Source organism: Haliotis asinina, chromosome 12, assembly GCF_037392515.1.
Source record: "Haliotis asinina isolate JCU_RB_2024 chromosome 12, JCU_Hal_asi_v2, whole genome shotgun sequence".
Lineage (NCBI taxonomy): Eukaryota > Metazoa > Mollusca > Gastropoda > Lepetellida > Haliotidae > Haliotis > Haliotis asinina.
This window is the reverse complement of record NC_090291.1, coordinates 19621506-19649504: the sequence shown is the minus strand read 5'-3', so window position 1 is coordinate 19649504 and position 27999 is coordinate 19621506. Positions and strand designations below refer to the sequence as shown.

General features: G+C 39.3%; 1 pseudogene; it reads left to right on the top strand.

The window, feature by feature from the left end:
• The first annotated feature begins 49 nt into the window (after positions 1–49).
• Positions 50–20624, top strand: LOC137257423 (uncharacterized; annotated as a pseudogene).
• Positions 20625–27999: the final 7375 nt, after the last annotated feature.

The following is a 27999-nucleotide window of genomic DNA, read 5'->3' as shown; positions in this document are numbered from 1 at the left end:
AAAATCAGGGGTATAATAATTCCTGTCAGACCCCTCAGACTTTGTCGTCATGCTCATCTGGTTCGAGATTACCTTTGCTCTCACATGGTTTTCTACCTGCAACAAGGATGGCTTTTCATTTGTCTTCAAACCACGTAAGTTTTGAATTTTTAATTTTGTTTAAAATTCCGAAGATAACGGTAATGAACAAACATTTCAATGATATAGTGCAGAGGTTGTCTTTGATTATATCTTGTTCCAATAAAGCGAAAAGACCCGTCTCACAATCACAGAAAACAGGCAGGCGCGGTCATCTCGACTGTAAAACCAGGACGGAGGTTGACAATTTACAAATAACATTTAGTCCTGTAGATCTTCGGGTGGTCATGTCAGCAATATACTTGGAGACATTTAATACGCTAATTTAAGCCTTTCTATGGGTGTCATACTCTTTTACACATGTCAGCATAAACTATTGTTTTCAGCAGCGATTTGTATTTCGCCTATTTCAGCCAGATCTGTTTCCAGAGAGCTACGTCAACACTACTTTAGACAGGTCACAACGTAGTATATTTGCAAAATTCCACTGTGGTAATTACCTTTACAGGTTGAACTAGGCAGATTTAAACGACCTAAGACACATCTTGAATCACACATCTGTAGTAATGAAGTCGAGGACGAAATTCATTTCTTGCCACGCTGTAGATATCAAATACGACTTATGGAACCCTGTCACGGCAGTATACCATTCCTTTACCCAGTACACCCTTGTTGACCAGGTCAATCTCATTATGCAAGATAGCCAGCTTATTAAAGAAGTATCCGCTTTGCTCCTACGCATGTTTGAGTACCGTCAATTTAACCTACCTCTTCACTATTTACCTTCATCTCATTGTCCTCCTTTTAAGGTTGTGGAACAACTTCCAAATCCTACTCAAGATTACACTAGTATAATACTGCACTGTCACACCAACTATAGCTATTAGTAATTTGATATCTAATATTAACTTTAATGTTTAATGCAGTATAGTGTCTCTCAGATCGTACTGGCCGGATGTTGTACTCAGTTGCCTACATTTTATGATGCTTGTTGTGATTTACAACATGTGACACTTTCATAAGCAATCTTCTCCTTCTTGTCCTATTGTTTCCACGTTTGCCGATGTTACGAGTAAACTTGCTCCCATTTCGTATTCCACTGAACGCCCAGTTAGGCCGATGTGGGGTATTTGTGGGGTATTTCGACGTATGCTATTTGCTATTATGAAAGGTTTAGGGATTTAGACTAACAACCTAAAAACATTTTTTTTCTTTTTTTCCGACAGCGTTTCGTTTTCCATTAATCGTATTCTCAGGCTGATCAGATACTTGTATCTTTGTTTAAGGGTAGTTTAGGTTGTTTACCCATTTACTGATATTGTTAGAGCGACTTTTCACGCAGGGACGGATTTACCAAGATCAAGTTCTATGTCGATATTCTCTAATATGTGCTAAAGGTGATCGAAGAGTACAAACATAGCTGCTTGTACATCGAAGTCATACGTACCTGCAACCTGCCATCTGAGCTACAGAGACCATTGACGTGACATTCGGTCGAAATCTTGTTTTACTTAATTAGCCAATATTTCCCCTAGCTAGAAATTCCAGGTGGTATATACAATTGATTTACAGAGTTAATCGCAATAAAGGTACATCTTGCACATTATAAGCTGTTCAATGGTGACAAGGGGAACATGGGTTGATGTCCCTCGATGTTCACGTTTTCCGAGCCCGAAAGGAGAGGGGAACATAAGCAAACATCGAGGGTACATCATCCCATGGTCTTTTTGGGACTAGTGAACAACCTATTTATCTTACCGAACACCTCAATGTTAATTCTGAATAGTATGAAGCACGGGTACAAAACTTTTGTAGCCATTGCTAGATTTTGCAGACAAGAAACACAGATTTAGAGTTATCTCCCTTCCATCGACTTGCATTCGCAAAATATCGCCCATTTCCGCACATCACATCTGATTCAATCTTTTTCCAGATGAAGAATTACTACTATGAAATACCAAATGGGTTCGGCATTCCCAGCAGGGTACATAGAAACGATACTCGCTTGTAAGCATTGAAAATATAGGACTGCCCTTAGACAATGGGAAAACGATATTTATTGTGTGAGGTAAGGTATATGAGGTTATCATACATTTAGAAAACTTGTTTAAATTCGAATGCGTTTTGATTAGGTATGATGTTTTGACCCTTGTTTACAATTAGATAGAACCCAACGGGGGATGTATTTCATGTGTTTAGCCCCTAAACTTGTTTAGATAGAATGCATATAATTTACTCAGTTTAAGACCGAAGGTCACTTATAAACGTGTTTATATCATAATGATACTGTGTTAACATGGAATTTAGGCAGTAAGGCGTTGTTAATGTTATGTGTTTTGACCCTAAAATTGTTTATAAATAACGTCCAACTTAGGATTTTAGAAACACATAATTCATGACCATGTCTAGATTGTGTTTGCATGGTGCTTATACTGTAAGATATAGTTCTCGTGTTTTGACCCCAATGTGTTTAAACACTATATATGTGCTTAATTTAGAACACATTTCTAAACATAAAACGTTCTCAGATAAGTTTACAATGTAAGTTGGTTTCATGGTAAACTTAAGCCATTCCGACTTTCTACCAAGTTTGTAGCTGATTCTGTTTTAACTGACAATGTGTTGGAATGTCATTTGTGAGAGATCTCTGTACAGGATTGTTTTTTGGTTGAGCTTTGTGAGCCAGGGTCAGAGCTCCAGATAATTTTTCAAGCTACTGGGTATTTACTCACATGTCTGTTTATGTAACATTATGAGTAATTGCATTTTTTTGGAGTAACAAGCATTTTATATATTCATACTAGTTTAAAATATCAAGTACTTTGACACAGAATTTCTTATCATCATTGGGTAATTAACTCTTCTAAATATATAAACATAAATACTTCACAAAACATTCTCTCATTTTTAAACACTCAACATGGAAGTCATTTCACTCCATGAGTAAACTCCGGACAGAGGCTACGGTTAAAATACTAGTAGTATATGTATATTATATACTTGCAGGCATCGTTAACATTTGCTTACGCTGATGTAGAGTATGGACGCGGCGACGAATTATCAGCTATTATAAACCTGATGGGTTCTAAGTGAGTCTTACGCATTTGCTGTACTCCCAAATATGTAATTAAAATGGGTAAATGTGATTTTTATGGAGTAAAATACGCAAACGCGCACCATATCTGGAGCTCTACAAGATAATTTCAGTTTATTTTGAAGCCTTTACTGATTTGGTTCATGTGAAGTATTAATTTTTTGAAATTCACGATGAAATATATTTTTCTGTGCGATTTTTCAGCATGTGAGATTCAGCAACATACTTGCTATAATTTGAACGAGTTTCCACCGGGTACCCAGAAACTGTAGTCCCTTTGCTTTAATAACAACATCTGTTGCGTTAGACTCCAAGGTACTCTTATTTTTATTATGATATATATGAAAATATATTCATTTGCCACTCTTTTTTTATCTAAGTGTTTATTGTTGTTTACAGTTTCAGGCAGCCTTTAATCTAGCTATTCTGACCATCCGATCCCGATATAATCTGTTTGCCGGGAAAACGAAGTGATGAATTTCACCAAATAAACCAAATAAAGTAAGATTGCGAATCCTCAAAATTTTACCTTGCCAACGGAACATTTAAATCTCAGAGGTTTATTCAGCCTGAGATGAAAGTTGTTTAACAAGCGATCATAGATTCAGATCGCTTTATTTGTTTGTATTACAAGGGTGTACACACATACAATGAAACACCGAGAACTAGTAGGGTAGGTCTAAGCTAACGTTCATTTGTTTCACTGTTCCAACTACTGTGCTTACCCCCTTGTAATACAAACCAACAAAAACGATCTGAATCTATGATCGTTTGTTAAACAACTTTCATCCTAAATTGAATAAAATTCTAAGACTTAAATTTTCAAATGGCAAAGTAAAATTATGAGAATTCGCAATCTTAATTTCACTTTAGTTGTTTCACTGTTTTGTTTAAAGTGAAATTCATCGGTACGTTGTCAGTCCAAACTGACTACAATCGCCCTTTATGACAAGCAAGGGTTACTGAAGACCAGTTTTAACCCGGACCATCTAAGGTACCTACGTAGCGTGTAATCAATATATGACATCAGTTATCAATACGATATGCCTATCAAATCAATAATATAGTTTTGTTTCCATTTTGAATCACATTTTTAAACCCTTTTCCTTCATAAATCTTTTCTATATGTTGAACAGATCTCGGCCGCATGACGTGCTATATTTTTCAAACTGATTGTCACCAGAACTGATTAGAGCGATTGCCGTCTGCTGCGTGTGTTTTGTTGTTGTGTTTCCATCTATGCACACAGAAAAGAAAGTATTGCTACACCCGAACATATATAGTCTGGTTCATAATTATTGAGAATTTTTCTTCTTACTTTGAGCTATCCTAACACCTCAACTGATTCACTGATACTTAAAACTAAGTAATGGTATAAGGGAGGTAACTCATCTTGGCCTACTGAGTATAGTACAATTAGAGTTACCTCCCCTGAATTTGTAGCAGACGTCATTTTCCTCAGCACTGTCAACAATGTCTGCTGAAGATAAAAGAAGGTTGATTTTTGAGTTGTGTAATCAAGGAATTGATGATGTAAATACATTGGCAGAGAGAACAGGAACTCCTCTTTCTACTGTGTATAGGATTAGGAAGAATTTTAAAGAGGGAAAGGTTTTTGGGCACCAGAAAGGAGCAGGGAGACCCAGAAAATTGGACTTCTCAGATCGCGTCCGGCTGGGAATTTTAGCGTCTAAAAAGCAAAGGGCAAGCATCTCCACCATCAGGTATGAAATGATAGAAAGGGGATCAACAGTTGTATCAAAATCTACAGTTAGAAGAAATTTGATTGATCTTGGATGGGAGAAAAAGACTGGAATTCCTTCTCCTCTCATGAAACAAGAACATAAAGACAGGCGTGCTGAGTGGTGTTTGGCACATGAAAACTTTGACTGGGAAAATGTGATTTTTACTGATGAAAGCTCAACATGGGTATATCCCAATAATGTGAAAATATGGACAAAGTCTGCGTCAGCACCGTTGTATCGACGACCTAAATACAGCCCAAAGTTTCATGAATGGGGAGGGATATCCTTATTAGGAACGACCCCGCTGTGTGTGTTTGAGGGAAATCTGACAAGTCAACGCTACACTAACATATTAGATAATTTTCTCCTTCCAAGTGCACATGTGTTTTATGGAAATGACTGGATTTTGCAGCAAGATAATGTTCCTAAACACACCGCAAAACATGCCAAGCAGTGGTTTCAGGAGAAAAATGTGACTGCATTACCATTTCCTGCATATAGTCCTGACTTAAATCCCATTGAGAACATTTGGGGGATGATGAAGGAATGTGTGAATCAAAAGGGGTTGACAAAAATTGAAGACATGAAGAGAGAAGTGGTCCGATACTGGGACAGCATAACTCACGAAACACTAACCTCTCTGATAGGAAGTATGCCTACCCGTCTTAGACTGTGCCGTGAAGCTCAAGGAGACTTGATAAAATATTAAATTGTTACCTACACGACATGAAAAGGTCAGTTCACTTTCACAATACATTCAATTTTATCTGATTTGTTCTCGTTTAATAATATGAAATGCTTTAGCTATTCTCAATAATTTTGAACCATACTGTATGCTCTCTCTCTCTCTGTCAATATATACTTCACAAAGACCAGCGAGAGCATCATTTGTTTACACGCATAATACTTCGAACATATAGAATCCAACATCAGGAATTCAATGTATTCAAATACGGTTGTTGCGATTCTTTTGTCTTTGTGCATACGTTCTGATTTTGCATGATTGTCTTAAAAGATCATTTTAAGTCAGATATGCAACCATCAGGTGGAAACCTTAAGCTTGTTTAGACTGGGTCTTCAGCGCTTTGTTGGTTTCTGTGCGAGGTATCTTTCCTAATTCGGTGTCTCAGTGAGTTTTCGCCGTACATTTACCGTCTGGTTTGATAACAGGCCGCCATGATACCTTTAGTTATTGTTAACTGCGGCAAAGTCAAACTGTGAAAAACAACCTAGACCAACTCTTCCTAAAGGAGTACGTCATTACATCACCTGCGAATAGAGTTCATCTGAGTTTCTGTCATATTTCCGTAATGAATCATGACATATTCTCGTTCAAGTCTCGGGCAAGTCTCGTTCAATTCTGGCATAAGCGAGATGGAAAAGATTACATGCAGACTAGCGCGTAGTTTCGGAAAATATTTAATTTGGACAGAAACAAACAATTGCTTTTAAACTGAAAAGCAAATCCAATGAGATTGGATTCTGACTACTGGTCTTGCTTCATTTAAGGTTTTAACACTCCAGAAAGTGCTGAGAGAAAAGAAAAATAATATTTCTGTTCGGCTAAATGTAGAGATAACATCCAAATCAGGTAACAGGGCTCGATTTCAGTTAACCTACTTGCACCAGGTGCAACCTAGGATAAAGAGCCAAATTCCAGTTGCACCACAGTGTGTTAAAACGTCAGAAGTTTCGGTGCATATGAACGTACTTCCGTGATGTGGTACCAATGAAACCATAACAATACAGAGAGACAGCTCATCCCTGATTACAAGAGCTGTCATAGCTGAGACATGTCTATAAATAGCAATGTTTCAATGCCATAGCTGTTCCAAGTTTAGAGTTAAACATAGCTGACATATTTATGGTTATAATGTTAGATTTGTTTGTAATTTATTTCTCAACAATTGACGTGACCTTGAAGTTAGACCCATTACTACTCTGCACTTTGAAATATTGGGTTGCACCAGTGCAAGTAACAAAGCAATAAATGAAGCCCTGGGTAATAGGATACCCCGACCTTATCACGCACAGTGCATATCTTGACCACGTTGAACACCAGTGCTTGTCATCGTCCATTAGACCATGTGGTTAATAATCATGCAGTTGGTCTATGATCATGTGGACACTGTTTCACCGATGAGGTAAACGTTGCATTTTGTAACCTGATACATTCTGCTCAAACTTTGCAGCCAGTTGCTCTTTGATTTACTCCAACATCAAGCAATGGTAGGTTTCATACAGAGTGTAGGGCTCTTCTGAGATGTCAACATATTTATTTCATTAGTTGCCAGAAACTATACGTCACTACAATGTAAAGAGTTGTATTCGTCCATGATTGCTGGGAGGCCGTTGTGTATAGAAAACCGTTTAAGTATAAACCATGTTTGCATTCACTCCAGTTGAAATTGGAATGAAAACGAGTATACATATAGTGTTTCTGTACATAACCCATAGTGTAAATATTTGATGTGACACATATTTTCTATTGTAGAGTGCTCCATCAACCCATGTGTCATTGGAACCTGTGTTGTTGAGACCGGCTTAAATACATGCATCTGTGATCAAGGCTTCTCTGGTGAAAACTGCAACATAGACGGTAGTTGTATAGCTTTCAGAAACATTTATTCATGAAGCGTTTGTCCATTAGGTCGCGGGGCTTGACTTCATTAACTCCGGCGATCTGACTTGCTAGCACATTACACAGTATGAATGGATTTCGATGTGTTTCTTTGAAAAAATACTTGTACTTCTTTTTAACATTATCCTTTTCAAGACAAAACAACAGACAGTGACATCTTGGATGAAAGACATTGGAAATTCCCTCTAATTTTCAAAAGTGCATTTGCTGTCATTTTATCAACGTATTTGATTGCGCTGATGACCTAATTCTGTATACTTTCGGCACAACAACACGGTCTTTGGCGATTTAATAAAAAACACAAATGCACCCCCATTGAAAGCGTGTGTATATGCCTCCTACACACACGGATAGATACACGATAATTGAGAGAACTTTCATATAGGTCCCACGCGTAGAGCATGTGTATATGCCTCCTACACATACGGACAGATACTTGAAACTTGTGAGACCTTTTATATGGGATATATTAATTTGATTGATGTGTGCTTAATTCGATAATTTTTTTGTTGACCATTACATGTTAAATAGCAGGCCGGTGGATAGTAAACCAAGACTTAGTTTATGGGATAGATAGTTTATGGGTAGATATATCGCACACACTTGTTCTGTAAGCTGGTTCCCGGCTCCCTTTGCGCGCGCCACCTTGCGATATGCGAGACGAGGTCCAACTTAAATGTTTTGTTGGTGAAATCGTTCCGAATGACTTCCTGTGCTTCAAATACTCAATAACACCCAGAAACTGGCTACCACCTGAGGTTAATCTCCTAAATACATAGCTCAAAATAATGAATACGATATATGGAAATGGTGAGGGTAAATCGGTGACATTGATATTGTGTGTTTAAAATATAAAATAACGTGATGGATGGCACCAGTATTCTTTTGTACACGTTGAACCATCCAGATTGTCGGAATAGCTAAATCGGCTACCGGGGCCTTGATATAGCTCAGCGGTGAAATCGTTCGCTCGTAACGCCAAAGTCCCAGGTTCGATCCTTATATGGGTACAAATTGTGTAGCCCATTTGTCGTGTCGCCCTATTGCTGGAATATTTCTACAAGCAGCGGAAAACCTTACTCGCCCAAAAAACCATCTATCACGAATATATGTCACTCTCTAGTTTTGCCTGCTTTAATCAGCATTTTATCATAATCTTATTGCATATATTTTGAAATTATGTGTTGAACGCACATCCATAAGCACGGACTCTGCAATACGTTTGGAATAACTCTAAATAGACTTTGTTGTCTAATACCTCCCTGATGTAGTACATTTACGGAATATTATCAAATGGTAAACTATAATAATTGTATTTCTAGTTGTCATAGGCTCATTTGATACTGCCGTCTGTTAGGTTTTGGATACCTTCTTGATTGATGACAGCTTGCGTACATTTCTGGGAGGACCCCCCCCCCCCCATCCCCACCAAACCACTGCGGCTTCTTGCCAACACCTAATGCTGCACCTTGCATCGTGAGCAATACGTGAAGATCCGGGCTAGAATACTAGTCTTCAGTCACCATTGCTTGTCGTAATAGGCGACTAACGGCATCGGGTGGTCAGGCTCGCTGACTTGGTTGACACATGTCACCGGTCCCCAATTGTGCAGATCGATGGCCAAGCTGAATTTTCTGATTCAGACTCGGTTTTTTACCGTCATATAGCTGGAATATTGCTGGACTATACTCGGTGCATGGTGATTGACAACGAAATGTTAAGTAAATGGGTTCACATCTGCTTATATCAGTTTTGTTCATGTATGCTCTCCATATCCACGAAGAGTGTCTCCCATGTCATCATTGAAAGACAGTCACCACATCAAATACAGAGAAACAGTGGAGTAGCATAGTGGTTAAAGCGTTTGCTCGTCAGACCGAAAGCCCGGGTTCGATTTCCCACATGGGTACAATGTATGAAGCCCGTTTCTGGTATTCTTACCGATACTTTGCTGGAATAATGCTAAAAGCGGCGAAAACGTCACTCACTCACTTGAAGTGAGATAACCATCCCTCTGGAACCGAGGATAATTATATTATTCGAACTTCAGGTTTAATATGAAAGACGCAGTAAGTGAGGATTGGTTGGACGGAGTCAGTGTCATTGATGATGACGAGTCATGGTTATCTCACCCAGTCATACGTTTTATGACGACGACGACGACGATGGTGGTGGTGGTGGTGGTGGTGATGATGATGATGATGATGATGATGATGATGATGATGATGATGATGATGATCTCTCTGTGTACCCTTTTCACTTCAGGGCGACAACGGTGGCGATTTGGTCTACCAGAACGACACGACAGGTGCCTGGACTTTGGAAGGGATTGTATCCTACGATGAGGTTGTAGGCTCGTGCGATAACAAGATGAAATACAGAGTGACCGACATGAACGCTGTTTGGAGCTGGCTCCAAAGCGTCATCACGCCAAGTTAACGGTCATCAGATATTTGCAGCAGCAGTAACCAACGGCGGTATAGATGGAGATGTCAGCTTATTTGTTGGTTTTTTTGATGGAAGGAGAAAGGTGTGGACTCCTGAAAGAGTCTCTTGTGAATGAGTGAGTGACTTTAGTTTTACGCCCCTCTCAGCAATATTCCATCCATATGGCGGCTGTCTTTACATAATCCAGTCTGGATCAGACAATCTAGTGATCAACATACATGTGTGATGATATCTGTGATACATGTATATATGAGTGTAGATATTGCTAGCATACATGTCTGATGATATGTGTAATATACATGTGTGTGGATATCGCTAACAATCATGTGTGATAGTATCTTTGATACACATATGTCTGTGTGTGTGTCCAGTATACACTCGGAGATCCGAACACACACGTATCCAATGGACATCATTACACATGCATGTTTATAATGACCAAACACATTGTTAATGTCTGGCTTAATCACAGAGGCAAGTAAAAACGAACTAGGAACAGAAAGAATTGAGAATGCATTCCCAAGGCATACCTTTCGGTGCGTATTATTTGTAACAGCGAGCTACATGCGACATTTTGCAGAAATCGGAAGCTTCATTACTCTACGAGGATTTTCTTCTCGCATAAATACTATAACAGGTATGTGGTGTCTGTTAACGATGATAATTGCACATACATTAACACGTAAGTGGAATGTGCAAACTGGGGAGGCTAGGCGGCTGACCTTGAGTGCTGGCGATTAGGTGCCTGACTCTTAGGGTGTTAGTTCGAATCCCGGATGGGACTCAACTCAAAAAAGTGCTAGAATAAGTGCTTTTCAATTTCTAAGAAAGCGTAATCCCAAATATACCATATGTAAAAGTTACAATTGACGACATTTCTAAATGGCAGTGTCTTATCAAAACCTGGATAATTTTCATCTAATATGCTTGAAGACCATGGTCATAACAAATAGCAAATACAAACAAACATACAAAACAAAAGCATCGACAGGGCCTTTTGTACAAGTCATTCTGCAATGAATAAAAAAATGAGTAATCCGGAGTACTTGGTAAAATGGAAAAGTAGATGCTTGATAAATAAAATACAATGTAATTATTATAAATTTTATTAATCTGTTAATCTACTTGTTTCAACTATAAAGGCTCGAGGAGTTATTTGGCTCTTCGGATACATGTTCGTTATAACTTAGTATCGTTTCTGGGTTAGATTGAACTACCGTGTTCATTATGTTCATAAACAAAGATTGACTTATTAATGTGTATCTCTTACATACCAGAAAACAATGAAAAGTATTTTCGGATACGAAGCCCTATGAGCACAGTGTAGGTTCAGAGAAATTGACTCAGCGTTCAGGTTACTAAATACATGTAAACGTATACGTATAATATTGGTTTTGCGTTTTGCATAACTGAAATAACTCAGACACTGAATAAAATTTGAACACATTCAGGCATTACATCTAGTTACAGAAGACCGCTTGATAGCAATGTCATTGTTAATTCAACAATTTTACCGAATTTATAATGAATGACGTTAGAATCGGATGAAGATGGAATGGCAAGGGAAAGTATGCTTGCATAAAACGAATTGTGTCCGTAAAGTTGTTCCATAGTATTTCTTCATGGATTTGGCATTGTCAAGCTGTTGGGGACAAAGACTTATTGATTAACACTGTTCTTAAAATGTCATGCTAAGAAAATTGTGTCAGTGTCAGAATAGTAGTGAGTAAATGGGTATAGCTTTACACTGCTATTAGCAATATTCCAGTAATATCCCGGCAGGGGACACCAGACCACCAGAAAAGGTCTTCACACATTGTAGACATGAGGGGAGTCGAACCTGAATCTTCAGTGTGACGAGTGAAGGCTTTAAGCACTAGGCTATCCCACCGAACAGTACCAGTCGTGTTACAGTTCACAGAACCTAGCTTTCTATCGTTGCTGAAACAGAATATTGAATCTGTATTTTTATGAAGAGGCTTAGAGCCGGGTTGCTGACACTTGAGGTGAACGAGAAGAGGAGAAGAATCTGATGGGTGTCTGTGAGAGTGGGTGAAATCATAGCTTGATGTTGGCATTATGGGAATACAGAAACTGATACAAAGAGAAACATGTCAAAACATTGATTACAGAACAGTCTCGTTTCCTGTTTTCTTGGTTCTGTCCTGTTGCGCAGCTTAATGCGATAACCATTCCAGTATTTTTAGAGTATGTCATTTAACTGGATGCATAAATATCAATCAGTGTGATTTGATAAGCCTACGCAGTTGTATATTGCAACACTAAGCTCCTTCTAATCCTAGTAAAAGCGTCGTACGGCGTGCTATGTCGTACAACGAGCTCTGATAAACAGAAACCTGGAAATCGTGGAAATATCAAAACGAGGCTCTGCCGCTAGAAAAGTTTAGCGGTCTCTGACGGAACTGATATTACATCAACCTCACTGTGCGTTACAGATCTACGCTCAATAAGCTTAAAACAACACATAACAGGTTTAACCAGTGAGCCAGATGGATTCATTTGTAAATCGTTTTATGACCTCATCAGACAGGGGCAATCTGTGATTCCATAGTTAGGGTATGCTGCCTCAACCTCGACATAAAGTAGAGAATGACGGACGGGTGCAATTAAAGTTTGAAATTAAAATTCATTTATATATACCTTTTTCTTATGAAACAAGGAACTGGAATTCAGTTTAACCAGAGTTGTTTGTGGTGTCAATTTACACTTTCACACGAGAAAATTCGGATCGTCTGAAAAGTAGGTCATTGTCTGAATAGGTTAATGAGACTTATGTTTCGGTATGATATTTAAAATAAATCAATTCTATCCCAGCCATGCAAAGTCTGGCTGTCCAACACGAAAAGGTGGCGTTCGTTCGTTCTCTCTTTTAACTGACTGATCAAAGCCTTGGTGTAAGTAATATGACAATGATGCCCTATACATGGCCATAATGCTAAGTTAATTCTGTATTGACGTTTCATCAGCACTGTATTATCAAAGTCTGCCATTTCACCTTTATCATAGGATTCCATATCTCTAGAAATCGCCCATAGAGAGATATACAGCTAGGAAGAGCTAATGCTCATCTCATTCGGTAAGATGACAAGCTTCTCGCCCATGTTTGGCTATACTTGAGGGCCAAAATAATGAAACTCTACATAGTGAAAAACCAACATTTCAATAACCACGAACCTTTAGCCCAGTTGAACCATTGCGCCTGGAAATGTGTCAATAGCCGGAAAAGTATATTTCTAAATGTGAGAGTTGAAGTGACTCTTCTACAGGGTGGGTGATTTAATGAGTTTAGGTTTTTGCCGCACTCAACCATATTCAAGCTATATGACTGTAACAATCCAGAGATCAATAGCATGAGCATCGATCTGCACAATTGGGAACAGATGACATGTGTCAATCAAGTCAGCGAGCCTGACCACCCAATTCTGTTAGTCGCCTCTTATGACAAGCACGGGTTACTGAACATCAATTCCTGACCCAGAGCTTCACAGGTAATTCCAGCAGGGCTGTTGCAAGAATTTGTCCCGTTTAATTCGCATGTCCTGATTGTCCTCAAAGCAATAGGTATTATGCATGACTAGTGTTATAACAACCACACCGTTCTGGGAAAATTCCACTTTTATTTTGAGAGAACATTCAAACCGTTACAATATGTTATTTACCTGCCACGGTTAGTAGGACACGAAATCATTTTTCTTTCATAGTATATGGTACAAATATTCGAAGTGTTCTGTTAGCCCACAAAGAAGCAAGGAAGTCCTTGTGTGGCCATCAATGGTTGTCATCTCTCTTGTATCTGTAGAAAGTGGCTGGTCATGTTTACAAAGCCCTGCCTGTTTCAGTGCTGACAAAACACGGCATTTCTTCCTGGCTCACGTATGTGTGTTCTGTTGTAATGTTGTACATCTGATTCTTGTTTTTATTACTAAATGTTAATTCTTACTGGCACAGGTGTTAAAGCGTTCTCCCACCAGGCCGACATTTCAACCAAATGGACATAACTTGCCGGTGTCCTTTGATGTAATTAAAGCCAGTTATCATTGTTTTTATAGCACCGGCATGATGTCAGCTCGTGACGAGTTCACCACTTACTGAATTGTCTTTTTAAAAGGTTTGCTTATTTGTGACTACTTTTCACATAGACTATAAGTAAAGGAATATTTGACCGTCAGTAATGCAAGCTTGTCGTAAGAATCAACTTTTTGCAATGAAAACGTATCGACGAATGTCACCTTAAACAAAAATGGAAATCAAATAAAGTGACATTAAGATTGCAAATCCTCAGAATGTTAATTGCCAACTGAACATTTAAATCTCAGATCAACCAAGAATGATAGTTGTTTAACAAGCGATCATAGATTCATTCGCTATAATTAGTCAAACTTTGTATTACAGGGGGTAAACGCAATAGGTGGAAAAATTATGAGGATTATTTCACTTTATTCGATTTACTTTTGTGTAAAGTGAAATTCATTGGTGCGTTTTCACTGCAAACATACTATACTGGGATTGTGCGGTCAGGCTCCCTGAATTGGTTGACATATGTCATCGGGTTGTTTCCATCAAAATTATGCTTAGTGCAGGTCTTTTCTGAACCCATGACCTTTATGAACTTACTGAATTGATTAAGCGTCACATTATGACCTGAATGGGATAACAGTGAATATTGTTATAATATGTATATAAATATATTTGAAGAACAATACGTTCAATACGTAAGGGAAGATTTATGGATGTCAACTTAATTATTGTAAATATCACGACGTATAGAAGCGTATACTTGCTGATTCAACAGTTGGATGTATGTACCTATTATGTATAAGGATAACTCACCGTTGGAATTATTTTCATCATTCGCATGACCTTGCATGAAACATTTGAGATTTGCAATTAGCTACGTGCAATAACTTGAATGCATTGTCCGTTTAAGGTATCATGAAACATTTGAGATTTGCAATTAGCCACGTGCAATAACTTGAATGCATTGTCCGTTTAAGGTATCATGAAACATTTGAGATTTGCAATTAGCCACGTGCAATGACTTGAATGCATTGTCTGTTTAAGGTATCATGAAATATTTGAGATTTGCAGTTAGCCACGTGCAATAACTTGAATGCATTGTCTGTTTAAGGTATCATGAAACAGGTTCACCCATGCATGAACAATGTCGGTGCTGACAAAGAGAGTCGTATTGCTGTTTGAAAGCAGCCTTGTCCCCTGAAAGGGTCAGCGTGTGCTTGTTTACTCTCATACATCCATACACTGTGAAGTGAGAAAGAGATGCTAGATTCTGAATGACATATATAAACTGGGAGAGAAGATATAGGGATTCACTGGCGGGCATCAGATGGTACGACTTCCTTGTCCAGCATGAACGCTCTTGCTCTCGTAGCGTGTTGCTTTTCTGTCGCCGTGGGATTTATGTTTAAACCACGTAGGTTTACGGGAAATATTCTTGTAAAGGTTTTCCACTTATACTGTTGTTGTCAGGAGTTATTTCAGTTTTGTCCGATCAACAGATGACTGGAATCATGAACAATCCACTCGGTGATATACTGTATATCGGCAAGTCGCTGTCGACACCCTTAGTGTCTGATTTGTAACGACAAATTTTTATCATTTGTTCAAATTACCCTTTTCAGCTTGCGAGGTGCAGAAGCACACATGCTACGATAGGAGCGAGTGTCCTAAGGGAACCAAACATTTGGCATCACTGTGTTTTAATGGCGACATATGCTGTGTTGGCGTTCCAGGTTAGTATATCCTTCTGTATACTTATAAGAATCTGAATTTGGACATCATTATCGTGTTGTCTTGTGCAAAGAGACCCGTGAAGATCCGGGTCGCAAGTGGTCTTCGATTTGTTTTCGTAAGAGGCGACTAGAGAGGATCAGGTGGTCAGACTCGCTGACGTGGTTAAAAGAGGCCACTGTTTCCCATGTGAAGATCGATGTTCATGATATTGACCACTTGATTTACTCATCCAGACACGATTATTTACAGATCGCCACCATATAGCTGGAACATTGCTGAGTGCGACGTTAAAAAACAGACAAACCAAACCATGCGCATAGAACCCAGCTATCAAATCAGTTGAAGTTCAGGAACTTTGGTCACTTGAAGTTCTTCGACGGGTGACCTTGTTGGGAGCGTGGCTCCTGAGGTTTTCTAGGGACTTCTTTCCCGCTTCTCACTCATGTGTTACATACGAGCTCACCTCACAGGCTGTTTAAAACTGACCTCCGCTCACCCAGCTGTTAATGGGTACTCGGTAGGATAAAATGATAAAATGATAAAATGATAAAATGACCATGTGCCTGTGAACTATCCTGCGCCTCGCGTTAACCAGGATAATATTAATCTCTGTGCTTTGCGCTTGCGCATAATTTGTCATCAGCGCACTGAGAATTTTGAGACGGATACTGAGCGCTCAATATACTATATTACATACGTTTCATAATAGGATGTACATACCTGGGTCTAAGCATTGTGCTCTCTACCATGTATGAACGTTATGCATTTGACATTGCGTCTTTGTAAATATTAAGTAAAAAAAACAAACAAGCGAGCAGTTGTTAATATACAGTTAGACCACTATGCAGTTGAGAATGGGCAAACAGTAAGACCAGTATGTGCTGCCTGCCATTGATAAGGTAAACAGCAACAGGGTTTCGGCAGAAATGTTCTCAACACCTCCCAGAGACATGATGGCCTGTTCTTTGTATTCCAGATCCTCCCCCGTGCGGTACACTGGTGACTGCGCGTATCGCTAACGGAGATGCCGATGTTCCCGTTGAGAACCCGTGGCTCGTGAAAGTTATTGAATCAAGCACTGATGCCCTTGTTTGTGGGGGTGTCCTCATCGACATGGAATGGATCGCGTTCGATGCGTACTGCGCAACAGTGTGGGTAGTACACGACTGGAACAATGCCAATGTACAGAACAATTCAAATCTAATGGTAGTGGTGAATGCAGGTTATGGTCTAGTTTTGATTTCCATATGAGTGCAATCCGGGAATCCGTTTCCTGGTGTTCCCATTCTTCTTTGCTCGTTGAGAATCGAGTCTGAAGCAGTAGCAGGTATTGGTTGAAGGAAAGAATATGACGCTGTTGTAGACTTTTCTAAAACCATTTTAAGTGCGGAAAAGTAATTGGCGTATTTCCTTACCCAAGCATTAGCACACCTCTACATTGGGAGGTGGGTAGCCTAGTGGTTACACCGTTCGCTCGTCATGCTGAAGACACAGGTTCGATTCCCCACACGGATACAATATGTAAAGTCCATTTTCTAAAGTCCATGGTAGTGTCCCCCTGCTTATTGTTAACAGTTTCAATACCATGTGCATTAAATAGCAAACAAATAACCTTGCAGTCTATCGAAATCCAAATATGGTTAGTCTTGTCACTTTAAGAATTCTGCATTGGTACAAATTTCCAGTCAATCACCTATGTTTTACATATATAATTTGAGTTATACTTGCTGCGTCATAACTGGAATGACTGAATTAGGAACACGCAGAAACCAAACATAAACTTCGATACATCTGTACGTTCGACACAACGGTGTTCGAGTGTGTTATAATTCTGTACAATGTCTGCAGCTGTGAGAGGGCTGGAGGTTGTCATGTTTTGATGGGGAACTTTGACGCAGCGGTCGTAGAACCCCAGGAACAGCAGCGGAACCTGATAGCCGTTCATCTTCACCCTAATGTTCTCTTCACAACCGCGGACCAGTATGACTTGCTTGTCGGTTCTGTTCCAGAAATACTCCTTCGTAAGTCTGCAATGTTTCTGTATTGTCATTCGACTCATCAATTTCTTCTTAATCTGATGTAAATTGTGTCAAAATGAAACGTGTTTTATTTGAATTGGTTCCACTTTCAGCGAACAATGTGGCCATTGCTCGACTTTCTGCTCCTATAACGCCCTCAGACAGGATTAACCGCGTGTGTCCACCGTCAGATGCGTACAATGTGTTCCGTCAACCAAGAAACTGCAGAGTAGCTGGTTTTGGCTACACAGACGCAGCAGGTATGAAAGTAGCGAGATTGTAAACTACATTGTAGTCAGAGTGGTAAATTTACACAATCATAAATTTATAGTGAGTGAGTGAGTTTAGCAAAGCTCTCATAAGTTCTCGTAACTTCTCTCGTAGCATTCTTCCTATATTACAACATAGGGAGCACGAATCCTATGTGAAACTGGGTCCAGAAGTTCGGTATAATTCCGGACAATTTTCGACGTCTGGATGTCGACGTTAGCCCTAGTTCACATAACGTTTATTAAACTTGCACACACAATCAGTCACATATTAAAGACTTGTCAAAAGCATTGCCACAAGGTGAAAACAAAAACATTTGCCGCATGGCCAATGAAAATGTGCCAGTTAGATAACGGAAAGTGGGACGTTTGCGTCGGTGATTCGAAAGGCAAATATCGGCAAATTAAACCAGAAATATATTCATAAGACACAGTCATTGCTTTATCACTTTCAACTATTCTGCAAACAATCCACGGACTATCTTTTCACAGCGAATAAATGTAACAGAAAGAAGGTCTCATATTTATGATTCACACGGCAATAGGAAAGGTGTATCACTACATACTATTTATATACATGATTTGAGTTTTCCGATGTTAATTTTGATGCATCTACTTCCCCAAAAGGAATCGGTAATGTAACAAACATTAAATCTATTTTCCGTGTTCCTTCAAAATAGGAAATATGAATTTTTGTCCTGATAATATACTGATTAGCTAAGTCTTAGCTGATATTTCCAATATTAAAATACACTCGTGATAAATAACCTACACCTTTAACAAAGGTTTACACTTTAGAAAAGTGAACGGGTTACGTCAATCATTAATTGTGTTGTCAGAAACTACCAATCCACAAGTGTCCGGTGTCAGACAGGTTGCCGATGTAGTCATCATTGATGACGCCACCTGTACACACATTCGAGAGATGGCCCAACCTGCTACAACTCATTGTGGATTCTTCAGCAAGTCCAACGCTGGGATTTGTCGCGTAAGTATTCAAAGTCTTGTGTTCAAAGTGAAATTATAAATGTTTCTTCATTTTGATAGGGGGGTTGGGTTGGCCTTGATTTTAAGGTGTTCAGTGGTGTCCCCACGTGGGTTTAATGTCTGCAACCCATTTTTTGCGTCCCAATAACCTCACCGAAATCACATGCACATATGAATGAAAGATGGAAGATCATGACACGTCATGTTACAATAGATCGTCAGTAAAACGTTCGGGTTGAAAAAATACTTCCTGAATAAAACGTCTTAAGCCTAACCCTCTCATATACATCCCCTACACACACACACACACACACACACACACACACACACACACACACATACGCACGCACACACAGACACAGACAGACACACCATTGTTATTTATCACTGCTTTAATTTTAGTTTTAATTTTTTTAATTCAATATTTGTGATCAGGTAGTATTTGTTGGTTGGTGTGTTGGTTTGTTGACTAACACCGCTATATGGCGGTGGTGTGTAATGAATCGAACCTAGACCAGACCCTTGGGGTACGATGGCGGTTAACAGCCTGGCGTGAACTTTAGGGCCTCTGCATGCTTCTGCCGGGTGGAACCTAGAAAGAGGCATTCATAAGAGTCTCACACTGTTCTCTTCTTGAGCAAGCCCTGCAGAGTTCCAGTGTTCCAGCTATATGTCCGTATATAAATCGAGTCTTGATCAGACATTTCAGTGATTGACATCAAGAACATCGACCAACGCAACTGGGACACGGTGACATTTGCCAACTGATTCTGCAAGCTTTGACCACCCTATCCCGTTTGTTGGCTGTCACGACATTCATGGCTTGCGATTTTTAAGTCGGATCTTCACGGGTGATGTCTGAGAAATCTTGGATCAGTGGTGGGCCAAAGAACGACAATTTTCTCTGTCGACACGAGACAAATCTATAATTGTACGTTCGAAAACCAGTTCTTGTTGACTCCGTTTCAAGTTTTACCTGCACAATACCCGTCGGAGACGGAAGTACTTCGGGAGTTTTTCCCCATCAAACGGGCCTGCTCATGTAAATGAAATACTGTTGAAATCCCTCTCACTCACTCTAGCCGTTGTTGTAAAAGCACATAAATCACATGAAAGTGCTCACATCTAGGGGGTATTTCCAGTGTTATAAGTGCATAACGGTAGAGTGAGTGAGTGAGTGAGTTGGGTTTTTCGCCGCTTTTAGCAATATTCCAGCAATATTACGGCGGGGAACATAAGAAATGGGATTCATGCAATGCACCTACATATGTTGGGAATCGAACCCGGGCCTTCAGCGTGACGACGCTTTAACCACTAGCCTACCCTCTACAATCTGTACAACAGTAAAACAGCAAGAGCATGTGTTAACAGAACAGTATTATGGTCGGTTGACTTCAGGGCGACAACGGAGGTGCTGTGGTCTGCCAGAACGACACTTCAAGCTTCTGGACAGTGGAGGGAATCGTGTCCTACTACACCAACGGGAACGGCGCATGCAGTAACCAGCTCTTCATCTTCACAGACATTTACGGAGCGTGGGACTGGATACAAGGGAAGATCAACGGAGAATAAATCCCGGGCATGAGGACACCACCTTTTCGTGAATACATTCGTCGACTATGGCACAGTATGTTTACACGTCTATATGAAGTCATTAATCTCAGTAAAGCCCTGTGCAGTTTTTTTGTATGAACCTTTCACATACTGATTTATAACTTGATTTCATGAGCAATGTGTATAATAAAAAAGAATGTAGTCAAACCGTTCGTGCCGTTTATATAATTAGCGGAACAAATAAAGGAACACCATTTCATTGCAGTGTTCATCTACCCCAAGAGTACGATACAAAGCTTGTGAAAAAAGCTGGAAAGAATAAAGGATTCCGAGGTATCTTGATTTGCCAGCGTTTTGCCCATGCTGTGTTGTGTTATAGATGTACATGGCAAACAAATCTTCAAATTGGACACAGTTGCTTCCCGTTGTCGGGCCAGGATCTCTTTCGCAATTATAGTGGGATTTTCAGATGCTTGGTATGACAGCACTGTAACCTAGTGGTTTACTTAAAACCTCCCTCCCTCCCTCACTCACTCACTCACTCACATTCTAATGACTTATATGTCAGTGACGACATATATACAATACAACACAACTAAACTGAAGAATAAAAGACAGTTGAACAGTGTCCTGCTGTAACTAAGAAACATTGATAACTGCACCAAAGCTCCGCAAACATAAGTGTTCAAAACCACACACTTTGATCCAAGACATCTAAGAATCTAAGACATGTTCATTACCATCATAGGACCATACTGCTTGACAAGCATTAGATGAACCAGCGCAGTGAACGCGTTTGTGTGAAGCAGGCGGGGCAAGTAATTTGGACAAATACACTTGGTTTCTACTGGTAGATTGGCGATTAAGCACGTGCAATACATGCTGACCATGGCGTGAAATCAATACCGCTACTGTTTATCACGTGTCTCGTAGAGCCATTTGGCTCAGCAGAACACCATTACGACACGATTCGCACGAGGACATCGAACAGTTCAATATTTAGACGACAGCCTGTTTCCCCTTTGTTTGAAATGGAATGTTCTGGAGGGCGTTCCCATATATACAAATTGGGGTCATTTGTCAGGTCGTGGCTCATCTAATACTTGTCAAGCAGTAGTTTCGGGACTGCAGGGTAGCCCAGTGGTTAAAGCGTACGTAAATAGTCAGCCACTGTGGTTCGGTGATACGCAGTTGTAAATTAAAATTAAAAATTAATTTAAAAGTAAATTCTTGTCTGCAGCGTTGGCATGTAGACAGGACCAAGAACGTAAACACCCATATTTGATGGTGACTACAACTGAAACTAGCAAGAGTGACTATTGTTTTAAGTCACTTTTAGCAACATTATAGCACTATCGCGGGAGCGAACACGAGAAATGGACGTCACACATTGTACCCATGTGCAGAATCGAACTCGGGTCTTCGGTGTGAAGATCGAACGTTTTAACCACTAGGCTACCCACCGCCCTCTAGCGTGTAAGAATCAACGTAGAAGAACAGAATATTCTTGAATACGATACGGGTAGCCATTGTCTCAAGGGCATGCAATTGTCTGTGACACAGTTAAGGCTCGAAGGGTAAATAGCGTTTTCATAGTCATCCCTGTATGACACTGAACTTCCACTACTATATGCGAGATCAAAACAAGTTTTACATTGCTACTAACAACATCGGCGAGTTATCACAAGAGATAATTACTTAGAGAAACAATTGTTAATGTACACCTGCAGCAGGATCTGCTGACCTTTTTGCAAACACTTGGTGTCTTCTCTAATTTTCTTTCGTATAGTTCTCATCTCATAGGCCTTTATCCCAAGAGGGTGTGTTTCGGGAAACGGCGAAGACTGATTCTCTTGTGTTAAAGTTTCGTCTTATATTTCTTCAAATGTGTAATCATTGTTAGGTACAAGCATAAATTACGAAACTACCTTGACCCTTATATCGGCCATGTTTACTGAATCCTACAGAGTGATAGGGCGTTCACTTGTTCATTTGGTGTAGTTGTAGACAGATACTGAAGGAACACTTAAAAAACCGTTCGTCCGTGTAAAACTGGTTCTGGCATTGACACACCACTTTTATTCTTCATCATGTCGGTCAACTCATCGTGCGCCAGGTCTACATACACACCAACACTGTATTAGTAATTGTATAACTTTAAGAACCTTTAAGGTGTGTTAAGGTGGGTCTGTTTACTTTGTAATATTCGTAAACAAAGTGAATTATTGAGAGAAATGGGTGTAGCGCCTATTTGTTTAATACCATGAAGAACTCCTGAAGAAGAGGGTCACACTTCCTCCATTCCATTGTTCATTCAGACAAGGACATGTGTTTACACTGAACTGTATTGGGGTTATGTGTCCAAGTTATGGTCACGTTGCCCAGTTCTAATACCTTATCCCATGACAGTGGCTATATACAGTGTAGAAACAAAAAAGACTTACCTAAAGCTTTCCCATTACTGTGATTATATACACTATAGCAATAAAGACATGTCATACGTTATTCCGTGACAGTGATTATAGTAACAGAGACGTGTCACACGTTATTCCGTGACAGTGATTATCGAAACTAATGCGTGTCATGCGTTTTTGCGTGACAGGCTACCGAAACAATGACGTGTCATACATTATTTCATAACACTGATTATAGAAATAAAGAAGGCTTGCCATAAAAAGACCTGCCATATGTTATCCAATGACGATTATGAAAACAAAGAAGACCTGCCGTATGCTATCCAATGACGATTATGAAAACAAAGAAGGCCTGCCATATGCAGGCCTATCCTATAACAATGGTTAGACAAACACGAAATACATGTCATACACTATCCCACAATAATGATTATGGGAACAAAGAAGAGATTTGCATATCACATCGGTTCAATAAGGTTTAAATATGACATAATTAATAGCTTGCGTGACGAAATAATGGATTCAAGATAAAAGTGTGTTTGGCCTTTTTAAAACTGAACAATTACTGATTACTATAAACTCATGGTACCAATATAGTTTTGCATTGTGATTGAAAAAAAACCCCAATGTATCGATAGCAGATTTCATCAGCTGTAAACAGTGTAGAATCCCAGAACAGAACCCTTGTAGAATCAAAATTAATGTATTTGAAGAAACGAACGTCCTTTGGACTGAATTAATATTCAGAGTGTCATAAATTTGTCATAGCCAGTGCACAGAATGAACAAGATAATTATTAATATATTTTCAGTACAGAATGTCTACGTCCCGTCTCAGATGAATGCATTATAAATATTCATAACCTGTCTATAATTGCTATTCATTTACGGCGAAACGGGAGGGTGTAGCCTTGTAATTTAACTGGAATGCTGTTTCTACGTTTTGCAATTGCATGTGAAGTATTGGACGAGGAAGATCAACTCCTTAGTCTTGTTAAAGGGCCTGATTCGCTACCACGGTGTTTACTGTCTGAACTGATACTGTATGTCAGAGATCCTACGACGCCCACTATGTTATATACACTTTAAATAAGTAGGGGAACTCCATTTTTAAGTTACGATTAAAAGATATATCGGAGCCAATCAATGTTTATACGATAATAATGAATCTTCTGAGAGCGCATCAACACTTGCACTTTCTTATGACCATAGTTGCTTGGTGTATCACGAGAAATTTGCATGTGTAGCATTTTCTTTAAAAAGCAAAAACAACCATCCCAAGAAAACATCTGGAGTGAGTGAGTAAGTGAGTGAGTTTAGTTTCACGTCGCACTCGGCAATATTCCAGCTATATGGCGGCGGTCTGCAAATAATGGAGTCTGGATCTGGCAATCCATTGATCAACAACATGAGCATCGATCTGCCAAATTCGGAAGCGATGACATGTGTCAACCGAGTCAGCGAGCCTGACCACCCGATCCCATTAGTCGCCTCTTACGACAAGCATAGTCGCCTTTTATTGCAAGCTTTTCAGCCTTCTTGAATCGTCAAAATCAGGAATGACATCAAATGCACGTCTACATATATGAGACTAATGAGCTGTACACGTGCATCCCATGCGTTGTGTTTAGGGGTGATGAAGTGAAATGTTGGTGCATTAATTAGATATCTGTATCTGAAACGTTTGTTAACGCTGATGCCTTATATCCAAATTGAAATTCCCGTACATTACTTTTAAAGAGTATATATGACTGGCCTGAACGTTAGAAAGGGGTGTTATTTTAATAGATCTTTCATATAACACAGACTGAGTATAAACTCGTTATCAAAGTGAGAACAATTCTCTTTTAATCACAATTTTCTTTGTGCGCATACAATGAATGTAGGTATGTAAAGTACAGAAACAGCCAGTCTTGAAAATTGCATTTCGATCAAATGCACCGGACAAATACCCCACTATGGATAATGAATCCGCCCACGCCGGACCATTACTGTTAAGGACACTATTTTAGGCTACCCCATCCAAGTCATTGGAATGAGCCTCACAGTACAGTACGTCTGGAGAAGTCCAAGTCAGTAAGGTTTGGATAACGTTTGTACCATTTTAGCCAAATCCAACTTCTTGTGTATTTCCGGTAGTATAGACTCAGTCACTATGTAACACGGCCATCCGTTGATCAAATGAATATGTGTTTACAACAGGGTAATGCCTATATAAATCCACTGGACAAAATTGTTATGTTTTGTTAGAAATTTGAAAACCCGAGTATGTATGTTGATAGAAACTTTCCCTGATTTTTAAACTGCATTTACCTCCGCTTCAATGTCAAACTCATGAAGGACCTGTTGACATTCATGCTGTAGAGACAGTAATGGTCAATGTGATCTTTGGGGAATGCTCGAGGAATTACTCTTTGAGTGACTGTACTGAGCATGGAGGCATAAGTCGTCGTATGATAGAAGGGAGGTAACCAGGCCTCATATGCATTGAAAGAAATGTGCCGTTTCTTTTTCGAACTCATACGCTCATATTAACACATTAGTTATCATTTACACGACTATTGCCACAATTACTATTAGAAACTGACAGATAAGCACATAGATATGTTCTTTTCTTAATACTTTCAGACCACAAGTCAATGATACATTGTGCACACATAATGAAACAGTTGTTGAAGTTATTACGATGAATATATCAAGTGATACTCGGGTCGCCATCTTCATGCTGCTTCGTCACGTAAATGAATATATTCTCCTTTGCACTGAATTCACAAATACAAATGGTTGTTTCTGAAAGGTTCAAATAATTGTCCGGAATGCATCTCGTATTTCAGAATAGTTGAAATGTCTTTAAAATTACAATCATGAATAATGAATACCAAATTTTGAAATCAGTATTGACGAAAGTTATAAAAATAATAATTTGCTAATTTACTAAAACAAAAGAGGATGAAATAAGAACGAATAAGTCAGCGACCCAGAGAAGGAGTACATATTGTTTTCATATGAATCGATTTACTGCTTTCTCAGCCACTGAAAAGGCCATCCAGGGCAATGCAATATCATTCAGGACAATACAAGGTCACCTATCTCCACCATACCAAGGTGTTAGGGGTTAATTAAAAATGTTCGTATTAGGCAACATAAATGATAGAAGATGACCCTTTTCTTTCATGCCGTTATAATGCTAGTTCAGTGTAACAATTACACCCTTCTGGCTACTGCTTGACCACCTGACTATGATGACTAAACCACAGTTTCACCTCCCACAACCTTGTCCATGTTATCTCCACGTGCACAGGTCAACGTTGAATTCAGATGGTGTATGTGCATTGAATATTGCTGCTTTCACCTTTTTTACACAAACAGCATTTTTACATTTTTACTAGTAGCCAATACATAGCCTGCGTTTATTAACATTATGTTAAACGACCTAAACCCGAAGCTGAGAGTTAAAAATATTAATGCTGATGTAACGGCAGCATTAAGAGTGAGTAAGTGAGTTTGATTCTACATCTCATTTAGCATTATTCCAGCAATATCATGGTGTTGGATTCCAGAAATGGGCTTCACAGATTGTACTAAGTGGGGAATCGAACCCGGATCTTCGGCGTGACGAGCGAACGCTTTACCCACTGGGCTATTCCCCGTTCCCGACAACTTTCGGAAGAGTCTCCGTGACTATTTAACCTTGAAAAGCATTAAGGTGCTTATTTCTGTCTTACACATGTCAATAATTCAAAACAAAAGTGAAGATGGGTAGCAGCCCATACTTGCAACAAAGGCGAATATGCATGTCGTAAAAGGCGAATAACGGAATCGGGTGGTTCTTTGCTACAATCAGGAGACGATTATTTCTATTGACTATTTTGCTAATATGTGAAATTTGTTTCAAATACCCCTGAGGTAGATACGAGCTAACTGGTAGTGGCAAATTCTGTTACATTTGAAAAAATGAATATACTCATGCACTTATAAATAGTCAACAGAAGAGGATGATTGGCTGTTCAGGTTTATTTACATTTCCAGTCAATAAATTACTGAAAGGCCATTTTCTGAATAATATGAGAATACGGGTTTACTTGAAGTTTGACATTAAACATACTGGCCACATTCCCTCGTGTTAAAGTTGCCAATTCATAGGATATTCCGATTCAGATGTATAAAGAAACGGATAAGCACGTGACAGGTGATATCCATGGGGTGTCTACCTGTCATTTTCCCAAATGTCACATGAATATTAACATTGAAAACGTCCTGTATTTCAAACATTGTATTCATAATCACAATGACAGTAGCTTTCAGTTTTGTCAATTCGTCTCAAACTTTTGAAGGCGAAGAAATTTCGTAAGTTCAGTAACAAATGACCCGTGACTCAAGATCTTGTCATGTGAAATCACTGATATACAAAGACGTGTAATATGACCGACGGGTCTTCTTTTACAATGCTTTTACATTCTTTTTACATTGCCTGACGTAATAAAGCACAGTTACTATTAGTAGACAACTTCGTGTCATATTTCCAATGTCCTGTGCCAGGGTCACGTCCCACACCCGAGTGTACATTATTGTGGAAATTAAATATCACTGTTTGCATACATATCATATTATACAGGTGTTTGAACCAACATTTGAAACTTTTTGCATTGTTAAGAGCTATTCAGGGAAAACTGAAAACTGAAATACTCTTTAGTGCTTAAATTTACTCAAGATACGTCTTCAGAGACGTCATGAACCGACAATGAACGTGTTAAGAAATTTGAAAACATTTGTGAGTTTTCTACAAATGTTTCATCGTCAATACAGCAAACCCTTTATGCCAATGGTGGTCCTCAAGCGGAGGCTTCTAGCGTCGAGAGCTCTTTTACACCTTCAACCTATTCTCCCGCAGTGACCTCATGGGCCTATGTACTTAAGTTCTCTATTGAATCCATGTTTAAGCAGGGTGGCTTCCACGTACCTAAGTTCGCACGCATTATT